The 17,989-nt window shown below is 48.0% G+C and overlaps 1 protein-coding gene and 1 non-coding gene across 3 annotated transcripts in view; one reads left to right on the top strand and one right to left on the bottom strand.

Moving 5' to 3' along the window:
* SOBP (sine oculis binding protein homolog) overlaps positions 1–4,820 on the top strand; it is a 165,513-nt gene extending 160,693 nt beyond the window's left edge. For both annotated transcript variants that reach the window (XM_061131748.1, XM_061131747.1), the window contains one exon: positions 3,143–4,820. The gene's annotated coding sequence lies outside the window, so the exon portion shown is untranslated. The remainder of the gene's footprint in view (positions 1–3,142) is intronic.
* A 6,090-nt stretch (positions 4,821–10,910) lies between these two features.
* On the bottom strand, positions 10,911–11,013 carry LOC133048354 (U6 spliceosomal RNA). Its single transcript, XR_009691016.1, has one exon. It is a non-coding gene; the product is annotated as a U6 spliceosomal RNA (small nuclear RNA).
* Positions 11,014–17,989: the final 6,976 nt, after the last annotated feature.

The raw sequence follows: 17,989 nt of genomic DNA, 5'->3' as shown, positions 1-17,989 counted from the left end.
AGACACTTCCCTTAAGAGAGGAGTGTGTGTGTGTGTGTGTGAGATAGGAGACTTTTTCTGAACCTTAGGACTTCAGGGTAGAGACGTTAATAGTCTTTCTTCTACAGTGTGTACTTCCATACTTGATGATGGCTTCGGTCCAAAGATCCTATAAATATAATCACAGAATATGAGAGTTGGAAGATGTAATAGAAAATCTCACCCAGGCCTGCATTTCACAGAGGAAGAATCCAGGCCCAGGGGGTTAAGGAATCAAGGTCACATGGCTGCAGAGGGTTTGTGCTGGACTATAGTCTACTTCCCTGTCTCACTTATTGTAGAACTTTCCCCTTAGATCAGGAAATTTAGACAGAGAGGACAGATTGTCCCATGCGATGTCTCTGCTGGGCAAGGGTCGGCTCGGGCCCTGGAACTTCCTGCCACGAGCACTTTCTAAAACCCCAAGCTCACTCCCTCCCCACTCTTGAGTTTCGCACCTTGCCGGCCAATAGCTCTCAGGAAGGTGACTCCCAAGCTTGGTTCTTCATTTTCACTGATTCCTGTCACCAACAGAGGGGCTGCCCAGAGCCAGGAGGACAGAGGAGGAGGTCTTCAGTTCACCCCCTCCTCAAATATCATCTGCCGAGAGCAGCTCACACTTCGGCAACACCACCATCCTGCCTGGGTGGGTGTCCTAGACATGGCACGTGTGTGGGGAGAGGGAAGGAAATGGTACAGATTTTGCCTTTAGCCATTAAAATAAGCTTGGTGTGAGGAGGCTTTCCGAGCAGCAGGAGTGGGGCTGCAAAAAATAGAGTGCGGTGCAGCTGCACCCTTTAGAACTTTGGGGGAAAACACATATTATTTACCAGACAATAATAGATACCAGAGAATAATAATGATTATTATAGTGTTTGGGATGGCAAACGCTATAGTTAAGGTTCCAGAATGGCTCTCATTATAATCCCGTTTTCCTGGTCCCTTATGAAAGCCTGGAGATTTTCTCCAAGTAGGCTGTTGCTGTCCGTGTTTGGCCTTTGTCCAAAGGCGATTTCAATATAAGGAGACTTATTTGAGACATATTCCCCTTTGGAGGCGGTCACGCTCACATTAAAGAAAAAAGCTATATCCTTGAAAAAGCAGTTGTAGCATTCTTGAGTGAGTAATTCAAAATGGTGGTGTTTCCCAGTCACTGGAAGAAAGCATTAAAGACCTTTTTTTTTTTTTTTTTCCTTTTTAAAGAAAGGATTCAGAGGTCCCCTCTGACTGTGAGATTTGGTCACTCTTGGTCCCAAGCCCAGAGGTAGGGATGGCTTTCCTCCCTTCACAGCAAGTTTCTTGCTGTGCTTCTTACACAAAAATAAATCCTCCCCAGAAAAAGCTGTGCTCTGTCCATTTGGATCAGTTTCCAAGTTCTCTTCTCAGTCCTGTGTGATCTCTCATGTAATGGTGGCTCTTAGTGTTTTTGTTTTGGTACCTCTTTTCACCACTGTCTTAAAGAAAGCAAGAAAGAAAGAGAAAGGAAGGAATGAAAGAGAAAGAAGAAGAGGAAAAGAAATTAAAGTGAGCTCTTTATTCTGAGATAAATATTCACATTTCCAAATCTGACCATGCCAAATGAAAAGGTTTCCATGGCCTTGTAATTCCACTCCCATTGCATATTTGTGGTGTTTTGCATTTTCACTTTGGTTATTTAATATACATATTAAATGCACACGGATCTGGTGATTTAATGTGATTTGGGGAACTCAGGCATTTCCTGTCATGCACATTCAGATTTTCAAGTCTTGTTTTTTGGCTGATCATTATTATGGTTACCATTAACACCAGGATTTGGATAGCAGGGTTCAAAGCACGAGCTTGGATGTAGTCCTCCCAGCGGGCATTTTGACCTCTTCACACTTGTGCTAAATTCATGCTGCAGACACTCTGAGCACGTTTCCAGGTCTCTTTGTGGCCTCCATTTCTTCGTCTATAAAATGAGGAAATTGTGTATATTATCTCTGGGGTCCCTTCAAGTTCTCCATTCTATCACCTGAAATTATTTGTTCATTGTTCTAGGAATAATCTCAACACTTGTAAAGATGTTTATGAGCCCTCTGCTACCACGTCATGTTAGCCAAATTCTACCCGTTCACATTTCTGACATCCCCATTTACGGGCAGAGGGGAAGAAAGTACTATTTGGGGACACGGGGGACAAGAGTTGTTTGACTTCCATTCATTTGACAAATGTGTGTTGAGCTGAACACATTTGTCCCTGGGTGTAGGGACGTGAGTTAAACAGACACCACCCCACACCTCAGGGACTTCACAGTTTGGTTGGCCATCTTCTAAATGGCTGCTTCCTAGGGGTGGCGGCAGAGTAGCTTCAGGAGGTTGAATTTCAAGCCAAGAAACTGGTAGCAGATGAAATAAGCCAGTAAGGATAGAGAGGCAGAGCCCGACATCTGTGGTGGAAGTTGGGATGGGCGTTCCCCACTTTTCTGGTGACCGTCCCGTTCATACCTGCTGCACTGGGACCAGCCCCGTGCTTGGTTTGGATATGAGGGGATGTGAGTGGCTCACCTTTCAGGCCTGACCCACAGAGAGAGATACTTTTTCCAGCTCAGTGGTCCCTGGAGGAAACCCCTAAAGAGAGGTCTGGTTGTCTCAGGAATTTTTCACATGCTAAAACATTCATCTCATGGCCTTCCTCCTTTGCAGCAAACCTCGGGGCTGTTACATGAGGTACGGGGGTGAGGTCTGCAGCCCCTGGTCCCCTAACGACCCTGCCTGTCTTTGGGGGTGCCCTTGAGCAGCTCCAAAGACCTCCTGCCAGTTAGGGGTGCACTAACGTGGGGAGCGAAAGCTGCCGGTCGCAAAGGATGCTGCTGTGGTCTTTGGGCGAGGGCGTGGTGCGCCATGCTCATTATGGTATTCCAAAAAGCGACTCGAGTTTCATTTCCTCACACAAAGCTGGCAGGCCTGACCCTGCGCAGAACCGTGAATGAAAGTCGTGTGGAAACCAGGCCGTGCCGCCCCGTTGTGGGGCCTCCTCTCCAGGCTGACCTGCCGGCTGGGGAGCGCGCTGCCCTGACTAATGCCGGGGTTCTCCCCAGCCTGGGGGTGGGGGGCGGTTTGGTCCAGTGGATTCTAACAAACCCCTTCTCCTCTATTTCTAGGAACGCGCACTCACAGGGTACCTTGCGTGGAGAGAGGGCGCAGAGCAAACCATATCTCGCCATCCAATGACACCAGCTGGTCCGCTCACCACCCCCTCTGGCTAAAACTCAAGCAAATAAAGCCGCTTCCTGTCATTAAGCATCTCAGAGGAAGCAGCTCTCCCTCAGTGGCCTCTAGCCCAGAGAAGCCAGCACATCTTGGACCCACCAAGCGGGCCCAGCCTTCCTGCCGCCACCATCTCTGCTTCTCCCCAGAGGAACTTAGGGATTTTGCCCCTGGTTTAAAAAAAAAAAAAAAAAAAACCAACAAAACACCAACAAGCCACAAGGACCAATGTAGGTATTCTCCCTGCCCCATCTTCCAAGGCTCAGAGGGTGAGGCTGGAAGATGATCCGGATTTGAAAACAAAAATCTTTTTTTAATCTTTTTAAAAACTGCTGTGGTTTTGCTGCTACACGAAGAGTTGTGATTTGCATTGTACGGTTTTGGACCTATACTGTTCACGTTTTGACGGCGGAGAGGGATCGTACTGGAGTCCCAGCGCTTCCAGATTCATCTCTGTCCTGCCCAGGATGCACTTTTAAATGAAGAGTTAGAATATTTTATTGGCTAATATACTTTTCTTGTTATTTTTACAAAGGCCACCTTTATCCTTTTTAATGCCATATTTTCAGTGTTACACTTTTATGGCTTTTAATTTTCGATTTGACAGATGTAAGAAGCAGCATGAATAGTTTATACTGTGGTTTTTCAGAGACTGAATGCCAAGAGAACTCGGTAAATGTTTATTCTTCTCAGCTTTCTCTTTAAATTCCCCTAAATAGCGCCCCATTTGGGAACAGAGCAAGAGTGTTGAACTGAAGACCAAAATGCCCTGAAGGTGTAAAATAATCCGAGGGGGAATATTTGCTGGGCGTCACGAAAGACTTGGATGAAATTTCAACCCTGATGGTTTTCGGTGATCCAGGAAGTCAGTGAAGCAATCTCTCTATACGCAGAGCCCTTTCATGATAATTAGAATGGTATGGACAAACCAATGAAAACAGGAGGGAAAGTGAGAAAGCTCACCCATGATTCTGTTTCACTGTTTGCTTTCTCCTGTCATGGTTAAGAGAAATGTGCAATTCGATCCTCAATCAGTGGGTGGAGGATAACAGGGTAGATTTTCTTGTGTGCACTTGTACAGTTGTTAGCTGGGAGTCCAGAAGTCCTCTAGAGCATGTGTACTGGCACTGAGTTGGTGAGACAGTTGTGGAGTATCCCATTCTGATGAGTACAGAAAAAAAAAAAAAAAGAAAAAATAAGAAAAAAAATCCAAAAAAAGAAGAAAACTAAAGAAAAAAGAAAAAAAAAATCAAATCACCTTGTGATTCAGTGTATCTGTTTACTAACTCCAATAAAGCAATTGTTCCCTCTGGAGGGGTCCAGGTGCCCCCGCCCACAGGCCGCTGAGCTGGCAGCAGGAGGGGGCGGGCGGGCGAGGCCAGGATGGTGTCACGCTGGCCCTGAAGCACCACGGGGCCGTGGATGCGGTGTACATACTGTATTTCTATATCCTCCTTTGTACAGAGTCACTTAACAAGTCAAGCTACTGTCTTACAGGTGCTCCTTATTTATTAGAGCTGTGAGAGCTTGGGGGGACACACCTGACGAGCGAGCTCGCTTTTTAAAAATGAAATTGGGGGGAGGGGGCAGGGGAAGGGGCGGGGGGGAGGGGAAGCTCGCAAGCCCAGGGAGAGATTTATAAAAGTGAACAAAAGGAAAACTTCCAGCCACCGATTAAACCAACCAACTGACCCGCCCACGCAGGACGCAGCAGCCCCACCTCTGGGCACCCCTTTCCCTGCGGGGGGCCCCCAACGTTCTCCTCGCTCCCTGACCCAGTGTCCAATTCATCAAACAAAAATAAACCTCTAAGAAAGAAAAATGCACTTACATGTGCTTATTTTGCTTTTCTCATTATTATGACTATTGTTGTTATTTTCCTTGTTACAGAAGGTGTTCATGTCTTTCCCCCAGGGAAAGTTTTTTTTTTTTTTACATAAAGTCAGTTTTAAAAGATGTCAAAATAGAAGGAGTGAAGCTGGCCCTTCCCAACCTGCATCTCTGCAAACAAGAGCCCACCTGGTCTGTTTGAGGGTCTGATTTCCCATCGTGTCCATCACTGACAACACACAGCACATGAGGAGTGAGCTCTTGGGCCTGTAGACTGGGGTGTCCCTTCCCAAAGGCTCTCCAAGTCCTGATTTTTTTGGCTCCAAGGGTTTGGTTCTAAGGCTCAGGAAGCGCCATGCGCTAGAAGCAAAACTCCCCAGTGGACTCCGCTCCCATCAATACATCAGTTCACCTGTAGGTCAGGAGTGCTTCGTGAACAGGAAGAGTCAACCTGGTTTGCTTTGGTACCTGAATTAAACATCAGAAAGTTTCTAAGATGGAAAGTACATGAATACCTAGTTCTAGTCAGTGTAGGTCTACCCCAATCCTCTTGTTTTACATGTATAAAAATAAACAAACTGAAGCCTAGAAAAGTGAATTGACCTGCCCAGGCTCCACACTGAGTTGGTTTCACTTGTCAAAAAACAAATGTTCATTGAAAAAACTTAGGCACCATCAGCAGTCTTCTCTAAATAACCATCCTTGGGGTGGATTCTGACAACCTAGTTTCTCTCTCTCGTGGAGCCTGAGGGATCTTGGAGGCTCCAAGTGTGAGGATATGGTTCTGGCTCCATGGGAACCCCTCAGCCCCAGCCGAGTTCATACAGGGGCGGGCACCCGGCTGGGGCGGTCTGGTGCAGTCTCTGATAGCATTATTTATCTGCACTTGGCTGTAGACACCATCACCCAGGATACTGATTCTGCTTTTGTCTGTAGTCCAAGATTGTCCAGCAAACATGTTGACCCTTCAGGAAACAAAAGCTCCCTTTGTTTCAACAAGAAAAGATTCTGTGGTGTCTCATCAGACAGCACACCTTTTCCTCTTTCTCTTCCTTCTCTTAATCTCAGTGTTCCCTGAAATACAGAAACCTCTTGGGCTATCAAAAGTATATACACAGAAATAGAAATAATTATGCCAACATTTATGAACACGTGTTGAGTACATTATTAGCCTCATTGACTCACAGAAGGTCCTAGTATTTCTCCCCTTTTTTTAATTGCATGTGAGGATCTAAAAGCTCAGTGCATTTAGTAGTCGCCCCAGATCATGTGGCCAGTGAGTGACAGAACGGGATTCAAACCCAGGGGTTTGGCCCCCAGAACCCAGGTTGCACATCCAATCTGCAGAAAACTGTTGACATCTTCATGGATTGTCATTTTGTGGTGCAGTAATGCAGTTTTGTAAGTTCCTAGCAGTGATTCAGTTTGTCGTTCTAAAGTGGCCCTTATTTAAAACTAAGCCAGAGAGTTGAGTGTTCATGGTTACCCCACTCCACAGCTTGTTGGGTGTGTGGATGTGCTGAGGCCACTCTTTCAGAGTAATTAGGCAGTGAATTCCCTGTTGGTTAGCAAAGGCCCACTGAACATGCCCATATGTGATGCCGAGGGTGGCCCAGGAGAGACCAGAGCTCACCGCCCCTGCGCAGGGTGGCTTACACGTGGTGGGAAGAGGGGGTTGTGGAAAAGATGGACCACTTCTTGGTCTCAGCAGGACCTCTCTGTAAGTTCCCAGGGTTTATGTGAATGTACACTTGGAGCCTGGATTCACAGCTGTCCAAAGCCACCTCGTGTTGCAGACGCTCCCTTGACACTGGAAGCTGCGAGCAGACCTGTAGATGCCAAAGACCAGGGCTGGGGCCCAGGGGCAAAGGCACTCAAGATCCGCACCTGCTCCCTGCCCTCTCCGGCTCCTCCTCTACTCCTGAGCTTAGCCTCAGCTTCCTTGACAAACGTCCACAGGGTCCTTCCCGGGGATGTGTCCACTCTGCTTACAGCTCTTCAGCAGTTCCCTGTGGCCTATGGGGTGTCATCCAAAACCCTCCCTGCTTTGTCCCCTGCCGGCCTTTCCAGCCCCACCGGCTCCCTGCCCTCAGCCTCACCTGCACGCCATCTGCGGAATTAGGAACTGTTTCCTGACCCCCCTGCTCTCTCTCCCACTCCTGTGTCTTTGCACAAGGAGCTGCCTTGGCCTTGAATGTCTGTCCCTGGCTTCCCTGGGCAGTATCTGTAGCCCTTCAACACTTGACAACTACCCTGGGGACGCTTTCCTGGGGAGTCTGCAGGGCCCACTTCCTCACCTCCCCGCTGGGCTGGGACCCCCTCCAAGCCCACCTCCGTCCAGTGCATAGCACACCCAGCTTGTCCAGTCCCTCACCTGGCCATGCCTTTACGAGTCTGTGAAGTCCTTGAGGAAGTGGATCCCGGCTTAGCTGCCTCGTACCTCCTAGGCCCCGCATGTGGAAAGCCCTCCTTCTTACCATCATGTGTAACCACAATGAGCAAGGCAACCACTTCAAAGCTCAGCCGATGTGCCACCTCTGCATGGAAGGTCTGCTTCTCTGAGGGGCAGCTGGTTGTTTCTCCCTCTAGCTCCCACGGCTCTTGTTTAAACGCACCGAAGCCTCTTCTCACCTGTTCTTCCCACATCATCCAGGCTCCTCAAGGGAGGGCACCTTGGCCTTCCTACCTCGGCATCCTTGAAGAGCTATTCTCCATCCTTGCAACAGAAAACTCTGGCTGAGTTGAGGCCCTTTTCTCCTACCAGCCTAATGGGAGAAGAGGACGGGAAACCCCAGAAACCAGAGCCGCCGTGAGACAGACAGGGGAAGGCTGCATTCGGAGTTTCATTTTGTTTCTGGGGATCAAAGGAGGAGGAGCTGTGGCACCCCCAGTCCAGTGCATCTTCAGGCGGCTTTTAAAAGCAAGACGCAATACACAAGCGAGAAGACTCAGGGCTGCCCCGGGCTTCTGTGCTCTGCGCTGACTCCAGGCAATGGGCCGGTTACACACTTTTCTCCCCAAAGCCTTAGAGATCATTCCTTGACCCTCGGGTACATATATAGATGGAAAGTTAGTCTTCGTCACCCAGAAACGGCCTCTTGTTCTCTGTCTTCGCCTTGGTGGATGGAATGAGCCGTTGCCATGTGTGTGGAGTTCTTCCCGTGAAAGGAGGAGCCTCGGCTGGTTCCCACCTTCAGATGCTTCCTTTGTGCGCGGCCCCAGTTTTGCATACATTCGCTATTAAATTCTCATGACAACCCTGTGAGGGAGGCAGTCGCATGACCATCATCCCCATTTCACCGTCAGAAAAACCTGAGGCATGACAGTGAAGGAGGTTTCTGTCCATAAATGGAGGCAGAATCCAGCAGTGGGCTCCAGTGGCCACGCTCTCTGTGCAGTGCTTAATAACCTTACCAGGGCTCAGGATGCCTGGCGGTTCAGGCAGAGTTCAGGTCAAGTGTGTATGTGTGTGTGTGTGTGTGTGTGTGTGTGTGTGTGTGTGTTTGTGTGTGTGTGTGTGGTGAGGGGAGGGTGCTCAGTTGCTCAGTCATGTTGTGACTGAGTTGACTGTTTGTGACCCCATGGACGGTAACCCACCAGGCTCCCTGTCCACGGGATTCTCCAGGCAAGAATGCTGGAGCAGGCTGCCATATCCTACTGCAGGCGATCTTCCTGACCTAGGGATCAAACCTGCGTCTCCTGCATTGGCAGGCAGATGCTTTATCACTGTGCCACCTGGGGAGCCCCTGCCTTGGCACCCAAACCCTGCAATTGAGACACCTTTGACCTCTACATTGTGTTCAGAGAGGAAAAAACAATCTACTTCTCTTGATGCCTGGTTTTGAACATCACTAAAAACACAACTGTCACTGTTTCCATAGGGACAGTTTGAGGGAGATGGGAAGGGGCCTGGGCCAGCAGCTCAGAGAAGAGAGGAGAAAGGCACCCTGGTCTCGTGTCGGGTTTCCTGTGGCAGGAAGAAAGGGGGCATGTGGACCAGGGGCTGGTTTCCATTTCCCTTATTCTGATTTAGGGAGCTGTAAGCAGGGTTTTCTCCTGCAGCTCTTGTTTGGTGGGTGGAAGGGGTGTCAAGTGAGAGCAGGATGGGACTGCCGGGGCCACACAGGACTGTGTCCCTCTGCCCAGTGGGCAGGGGGCTAAAGCCAGTCTTCACCGTCACTTCGAGGCTGGACCACTGGATCCGGGGTCAGCTAGCTGACTACACAAATGGACAAAAATGTTGAAAGTCCCCGAGTGCCAGACTCCACACAGGGCAGTCACTCAGATGGGCTCAGACCATTTTTAATAAACCGCCTGCTATACAGTCAGTGTGATCCTCATTTCTGGATGAGAAAGTTACAGTCCAGTAAGATAAAGTGGTCTGCTCAGGTCACTCAGCTGATAAGGAAGAAACTCATGATTCGGGCCCTCAGCCCCCATGTGCAGGGCTCTTTGATGGCAACACAGCTGCAGAAATACCAGTGTCAACTCAGGTCACAACTCAGTATGAATTTGAATCAGCCAACCAGGCACGTGCCTGATGACATCATTCCAGTCTGCTTCTAGACCTCTGGGAAGAGATCACCCTCTCTTTCCTCACCCATTCCTCACCTGCAGGGTTGGGCCAAACCAGCAGATGTGACCCCCTCCAAGAGGGAATGAACCCCACTGGACCGAACCCCACCATTAATCTTAATGGGCATTTATCAAACGTGTTCTAAATGCCACTTTGGTTGCATTATTTTATTTATGCCTCATAACAACCCTTAGGAGGTGATTACTATGATTATTCCCATTTTACAGATGAGGAAGCTGAACACACAAAGGCTAAGTAAGGGCAGAGCCTGCCGCTGCATCTGGGCGGTCAGATATCTGGCCTTCGCCTCACCAGCACACTCACGTTTCAGCTTCCCTCTTGTGGATGGATGGATGGATGCCTGAAAGCATCTTGTGAGCGCAAGAGCATTTAATCGAGTATTTTGAGGCCAAATCTTACACTCTCACGTATGTCATCATCTTTGAGGGTGGCTGGAGCATCAATCCTGGAAGTCATGTGGATGAGCACAGAAGTGGTTCCCATCTCCCTGAGTTATAGAAAAAGTTAATTGCCCATTTCTTCTCCACCTAACCTCCCATCAATTCCTGTCCTGAATGAGAACTGTTCTCTGCAAACCCTGCTGGCCTCGCAATCCAACAAATAGGAATGCTCAAGGGGATTCACTCCAAAGCTCTTTGCCGTGCTTATTTCCACTCGTGTGCTTCCTTTTAACAGCCTGGGAGCAAGGACCAGGGCTAATTCATCTTTGCATTCCCTTCACACATCTGCCACGCAGGGCACACTCATTGTCAAAGGGCTGAGTCGGATGTGTAGATCGTGGCTGCTGCAACTCCCTCACTATGGGACCCTGAGTCCCTCAAATCTCCTCCACACCCTCTATGTCTGTGAACCCCCCACCCCATTTCCTGCTCCCCTCCAGGACATCTGAGCAGCAGTGAGGGGCCACTACCTGCCCAGTGGCAGGGACAAGGCTGCTCAGGGAGCCTCAGCTGTTCGGGGAGAAAAAGGGAAAACTGCTCCTCATTTCTCCTCTCCCACTTCTCCTGCCAACACTTCACTCATGTTTCATTTAAATGTCCCATGTAAGATAATTTCTGGTATTGGAAGTAGTTGAAAAAAATTTTTTTGTTTAGGAAAGGCTGGTGTTGGAGTGAATGAGCTCTGGAAGGCGTGCCTTTTGACCTTGACCAAGGAAGGGAAGGTCAGTGCAGAAGCATATTTAGCCACAAGCTTTGGACCATGGGGTATTCTTTGCCCTTTCTTTCTAGGTTTATTTAAATATGGAACGCTTCACGAATTTGCGTGTCATCCTTGCACAGGGGCCATGCTAATCTTCTCTGTATCGTTCCAATTTTTTTTTTTTTTTTTTTAGTATATGTGCTGCCGAAGCGAGCACCTTTCTAGGTTTATTTAAACAAAAGGGAAAGATGATCACAACATAGAAAAATGAAAACAATTATAGGCAGGGAAAGCAGAGTTTCATAAAACAACAGCACCCAGGGGGGCTCCTCTGGATCACGTCCTCCCAGCACCGGAGCCCCCAGCCCACACCAAGACCTCCCTTCCCAGGCTCGGCCGTGCGCCTCACAGTATCCCCTTCACGTTCGGTAGCTGGATTAGGGCTCAGGACCAGAGGCCAGGAATGCAATAAGATACTTTTCTACTTATTGATCCTTTAAAAAAAGAGTTTGTTTTCATGAAACTTTAATTCACTTTTTTTTTTTAGCTTTTTAGCCTAACTGCTACACATTTTATCCCTGTTCTTTGTGAAATGCTAATCCAGCCCAGGGTTTTCATTTTCCGGGTGTAACTTTTCAGAAATTGTATATCTGCATAGCAACCCAGCAAGGGCTGCCTATGTCACGGTATCATGTGTCAGAAAGATGAAAAGGACTCCAAACCCCAGCTCTCCACACACTTGGCCCTCCGATCCCAGGGCAGAGAGCTTCTTGGCCTTAATATAAATGGCAGGAGAGTCATTTCGGGGCCAGAGAGGTGCAAACTTTTATCTTGTTGATGACAGAAAACGACACATGACCTCAGCTCAGCTCAGCGGGGACGAGCAAACCCGAAACAAAGGCCGTATTTTTCTCTGCTCTGTCCCGGCTGTCAGCTTCCAAGTGCAACCTGAGCCTGGATTCCGAACCCAGTGTCCAGATTAGAGATTGTTGACTCAGATTTAGTGGTGAAACGTGAGCCCAACTCTGTTGATGGCAGGCCTTGAAGGAGCAAGTTTAGTTAAGCCAAGAGAGATTGTATGTCAGACGAGAGCCTGGCTTCTCTTTATCACAAACTTCCTGATCTGCCTCTGTTTTAATAGTTTCCACCACCACCACCAAAAGAGAGACAGCAAGAGAGAGACAGAAACAAAGGTGGAGAGAGCCAGAGACAGGGAGAGGGGAAGACAGAAGGAAGCTTTGCCCTCAGTTCATCTCCTCAGTGTCATAAATCAGGAAATTAACAAGTGTGTAACTGGCCTTTGCCACAGTCAAAGACAATAAGCTTTTTGTGTTTCTTACCGGTGGTGAGCACTTAACATAATCAATGGAGAGCTCCACTCAGAAAGGATGAAAAATGGGGGCTTGATCTTGCCACTTAAAGGATATTTCCCGATACGCAGGCACATGGCTTTTATGAGGCTCAAACATGGCTTAGAAACTCGCCTCTCTGGTCTGAAGGCGGGTCATTAAGAGAAATCATTACATCGCTTTCCCTCTCTCTGTCTCTCCGTTTTTTATTTTGGCACCTTCCCGGCTTTTCCTTGGCTTCTGATTTCATCCCTCTTTTAGATTCTCTGTGCCTTCAGTAATTTATGTGCAAGATATTTTTCCCAACCTCCAAATGTTTTTCCATTTGGCAAACCATGTCCCAATGCTTCCACACAATGTAACTGTAGAGTTCATTTACACTAGAAAACACAAGCTTGGTTAATGGAAAAGCCGAACAAGCCGACGTCGGTGACCCCGGGTGCAGGGCCGATTCACAGACAATCTTCCAGGCCACCCCTGGGGACATGTGGGGGTGGGTGTTGAGGAGCAGTGTCTTTCCTCGCTTGCCACAGATGCTTGGCTTCGACCCTTCTTGTCTCCGAAGAGGAAAGAATTCCTTCCAAGCCCCTTTCTCGTATAGTTTTTGGAAGCTTCGGGGCACCATATGGAGAATCATTTCGTGATTCTCCTGATGGCTTTTACGTGAGCAGCTATAAATTGGATGGTTTCCTTCAGGTCTGCTATCCCTATGGTACCTGCTAAAGACTGTCGGGAGTAATCACTGAAGATGTTAGTCCTGTGTGTTCTCCATGGGAGAGAAAACCCAGGCCTCCTCCTGGCTGGGCAGGAGTTAAGGAGACCGGGGAGCGGGTGGGTGGGGTGGGGCAGGCCATGCAAGCCTTTCCAATTGGTCACGAGGGTGCTTGGCCCCAATGACTTTTTCATTCCAAAGTCAAGGATTTAGGATAAAGGCGGAAGTTGAGGCCCCGCGCCCCATAGGGTTTATGTCCAGTCACAGGGCACATCTAGACAACATTTTGGCTTCTGAAAGATGAGTTTTATTCATTAACTGACACTATTTCTTCCTTAACAGTTGCAATGATGTAGATAGACTAGACTCCCTGCATTTTACCTTTTAAAAGTGGATTTCCCTCAACCCAACACTCTGTTAATTTAATAAGCCAATCAAAGGCAAATTGTTGTTCTAATAAAGATACAATTGAAAGTGAATCTTTTTAGGGTGTTTATTTTGCTTGGATAGCATTTCCTTACCTAATTTCTCTGGCCCTCTGGATCACTGCCAGGAGGGCAGAGGGTGGCTAATATCTTCTAGGGAAACACAAATGAATGAGGTACCAAGCCTTTAAATGATTTCCCAAGCACTTCCGCTTAAAAAAAAAAAAGTTAAATATAAAAATCATAATACTGAAGATTGGTTGGCTGTAGGAACTCATTCCCCTGGATGTATTTTTAGGCTTTTGTTTATCTTTCTTGATTGATAAAGTAATTATCAAAATGCGTTAGAAAATAATAGCCAACTGGTGAGAAAAGGAACAGTTGGAGGAAGCAAAGCAATGGAGGAAAAGCCTGCACAGACTCAACCCCAGGCTTTCCAGCGAAATTCCATGAAAATTCATCTTCTCTTTTGCCTTTCCTGTCCCTGGGGGCTGATCATGGCTCTGGCTGGATAAAGCTTCTCCATCACCCGGTAGCTAAAGAACTCCTCCAGAAAGGCTGCTCTCATCTCCCTCCCCTGGTCCCTTCTCTCCTCCTCACCTTTTCTCCATCCCTCTTCACTCTGAAGTCTGCCACAGGCCAACCAGAAACCCAGCAGATGTTTGTGTTTTATGAGCCAAATGGGAGCCTGAAGGATCAACCAAATACCAGCCCCAGTGAAAGATGGAACCAAGCCATCTGACATCAGAAACACAGAATGCCCACCCAGGCTGGGCTTCCAGGGAGCAGAAGGAGGGCTCGATAATGAGCTGGCACACCCTACATACTGGCCCATTGCTCTACCTTCTGAAGAGCACACACAGCCCTTTCGTGGGGGCCTGGGGAGGTTGGGCAAGACCTTTCACGAGTTCCCCTCCCTGGATGGCAGTCCTGGCACATAGCTGCTTCCCCTCTCGCCAGAGCACCATGTGGTGCCCTGACTGTGACTCCTGGCCCAGGCATGGACTGCACGTGAAGGACCACCACCATCAGTGGCTTGCAAGTGCCATGCGGCTCAGCAGACAGCCCTGCCTTCACACCACTGTAGGACCACAGAGTGGGCAGAGTGTGGGGGGGACAGATGGAAGATCTAAGCTTCTGTCTCAGCTCCACCATTCATGCTGCTGTTGGCTGTGCTGGTTTTTTATCATCTCTGAGGCTTGGTTTCTCCATTCGTGATATGGAAATCATAATAGTCACTCTTGGGGTTACTTCCAGGATGAAATGATCCAATGTGCGCGAGCTCTGGGCCCATTCCTTCACTTTCCCTGCTCTGCCCTGTATGGGAGGGAATCGGACTCACTGAGTTCAGCCAATGGGAATGTGGGAGAAAGGTGTCCTCCCCACCCCTCACCCCAGCCCCCCTGCTTCAGGCAGCTTGTCCAGGAGCAACTTCCTCTCTGCCGAGTCTCCAGTCCCCTCTGGGAAGCCCTGAGTATAGCAGGTCCCTTAGTGGCTCCTCCCTTTGTTCCTCTGTCTTGGGGTGGTCTCGCCACCCACTGCCTAACTGCTCAGCTTGCCATCCCCTTCATCGAGTTCCCTCGCATGGGAACGTAAGCGCTGAGGTGCTTTCTGTTTCCCTGGTTGGACCTTAGCTGATAGAGTGTGTGAACGTGCAAATGAATCTCACACCTAGAGGAAACACCTGAAGATCTCAGCGCACGAAGATCAAGGGGCCAGGACCACTGACCTGGTTCTTCTCTCCCTAAAGCTTCAGATCCTGGGCTTTAACCTTGAGGTCAGGGTCTTCCTGCACCAGCGGTCGATCAGAAGCAATTTCCAGAGGGGTTCTTCAACTTGGGCTTTTATAAAGACAGAAAAATGGGATAAGATCTACATATTTTTTAAAACTCATATATTAGTTTAGAAATACACCATAATGAAAATATCCAGTGGACTTCTGGTCTGCTTTCCACGTACTCTCTGCTAAGGCAAATATAGGCGATGTTGCCTGGTGTGTCTAGACTCTTTAACGGTCGCTGACCTCCCGAGTCTCTGGCTACTCCTGTTCCCCACCGGGGAGCATTTTCTGCTTTCCCAGCCTTGATCTCCAGTGCAGTGAGTGAGCGTCCCCGTACCACCAAGGAGGGGGCGTGTGTGTCCATCAGCGCCCTGCTGTGTCTCTCCCGGTGCTGTTTCCCTCCATCTGCCTTCTGTCTTCTGGTTCTTCTGTGCTGTGGGGATGGGAAGGTTGTGCTCCACTCCTTTTGGCAGGAAATGTAACTTCCTCATTGAGGTCAAATTGAAAATGGATTTCCCCACCGGGCAGAGAGAAGGAGGCCCAAGCTTCCCTTTCGTGTGATTAATCAGTGCCCCTCCCCTGCCGGTGGCCTCGGGCTCAGGACAGTCTTGCTTAACCATTTCCTGCCCAGCATCGTGAAGTCTCCAAAGGCACCGTGGGCGCTCTGAAGTACTGGTTATTGGATCATTGTGTTCTGTGGGCATCTTTCCTCAGGTCCTGGGCTACTGGTGCCACGTGGGAAGCAGGACCATTAAGACAACAGTGCCTTTGCCCGAGGAGTATACTTAATACATTTTTCTCACTCCCATCTCCATGTGCAGATTTATGCTATTTCATCTCAAACTGACAGGCCTAGAAACACATTCTTTATGGGTATCTCTCTCTCCTCCCCTTCGACTGGATTTCATGTCATTCCTATAGAAAGTATACTGACCAAACCACACGGGGGCATTTTAAACACACCTGTGACCTCACAGATGACATTGTACACTCAAGCGTAAACGGGGGTCTCCCTAGTTTTGTACTACCCAACCTCTCCGGATGCAAGTTAGACTCACGTGGTTTCTCACACAGTCATAAAGTCATAACACTTTAGATCTGGAATGGACTTGACTGTTCATACTGTTCAATGCACCTGTTTTTGCACCTGAGAGAACTGAGATGTGGACATAGGTTGCGTGACTTGGCCAGTGGCAGGTGGCCAGTGAGGGGCAGTGTCAAGATGAGAACATGGGTCTTCAGGGACCTCACTCTAGTGCTCCTTCCAGTGACCACTACCGTGATTAAAACCAACAAAGCTTTTGTTGCCTCCATGCGTGTGAGCTGTGTTCCACTGACGTGACACTCAGAGAAGATTAAGTGTGCCCTGGTAAGGGTTTAACCCTGGGCTCCATGGAAAATACACATGTGCATATACATAAATACACAAGCACTTTATAAATTTTTGCTGACATAAAACAAGTGTAGCACACAATTTACACATAATATAATATAACTCTCTTTGTTATCAATTCCCTACTGCCAGTTAATTCTCACAGGATGTTTTTGTTGATCTTGGCTGAATTCTTGTAACTGTACCTGGCTGCAATTGCTGAAGAAGTGTTCAATGGTATTTTCTTGTACATTAGCCAACAAGACAAAAGTAAAGCCACAAAGACACCCAGTTGAAACTTTGCTTATTCTTCAATGACAGCAATGACTTTTTCCTAAATCAGTTAGTAGTCTTCAAATATGGGGAGGATATTCTTCAAGTTTTTGTGCAATTTGCAATATCACAGCCATAGATAGGACATGCTTTTGAGTTTAATCCTCAATATAATATTAATATTTTCCAACATCTTCCTAAGTTTAGACAATCAGCAAACAATAAATCAAGCCCTCGGATCTAGCATATGCTGATTTCTGTGGCATGAATATTTTCACTATGATCAGTTTCAAGCTACCAGTGTGATATCACTGAACTCAGAGTTGGCAAGACCTGTGCAGAGGCTCCACGTTAAGCAATATTTCCACTCTTCAGATACAATAGGTGTAGAGAACCCCAAGAGCAGAGAGAATAGAATAATATAAGGTGGAAAATAATTGGGAAGTGGTATGTTTTGAGCATCGATTACTTTTTAACATCTTATTGAATTGTAATATGTGTGATCTAAATTTTAACAATGTCTGTATTTAGCAACTGACTCATAAAATTCCTGAAAATTAAGAATCAGCTCCTGTGAGCCCATAGGAGCAGCCTCCAGCACAGCACTGGCAGGATATGGGTGGGAAGGAGCTTTCTTCCTCCTCAGGGCATGCAAAAGGGTGCCAGGCTGAGGAGACCAGACACTGGCCATCTGGGTAAGAAGGCCTGGACGGAACTCATGTGAGGCAGAGGGCAGACTGATCATTGTAGATCAGGTCCTATGTGGCAGGTGAATAAAGATGGGGCTGAGTTTTTATACATCTTTCTAAAAGTTACAGGAAGTGAAGTTTTAAATATTAGACATTGTTGTTTTCATCACCAAGTCGTGTCCAGCTCTTGGTGACCCCAGGGACTGCAGCACTGTCCTTATCAAGGGAATTGAAAAGGAAATTGATAGTCAAGGAAATTGAATGGAAAAGGCAGGCAGGAGAAAGAGAAATAAGGAGGAAAAGGACTAGGGTTTTTAAACATCCTTTATGGAGAAAGTAACGTGCTGACCCAAACCCTAGGCCAGCTTTTGCTAGGCTCCCACGGCCCTCCCACGTGTGTGCCTTGTCGGACACAGTGCCCGCTGCCCTGGGCAGTTCCTTTCGTGAGGACCTGACCTCTTACTGCTTTGGAAGGGGAGGATGAGATTACCAGAGCTTTGGATCCATTTTTGGATCAAATGAAAACGTCAGGCTAATCCTTAGCGTCTCCCTCTCGGCTTACAGATGCCGCCTC

Source organism: Dama dama, chromosome 28 (genome assembly GCF_033118175.1).
Source record: "Dama dama isolate Ldn47 chromosome 28, ASM3311817v1, whole genome shotgun sequence".
Taxonomy (NCBI): domain Eukaryota; kingdom Metazoa; phylum Chordata; class Mammalia; order Artiodactyla; family Cervidae; genus Dama; species Dama dama.
This window is presented reverse-complemented; position numbering and strand designations above follow the sequence as displayed.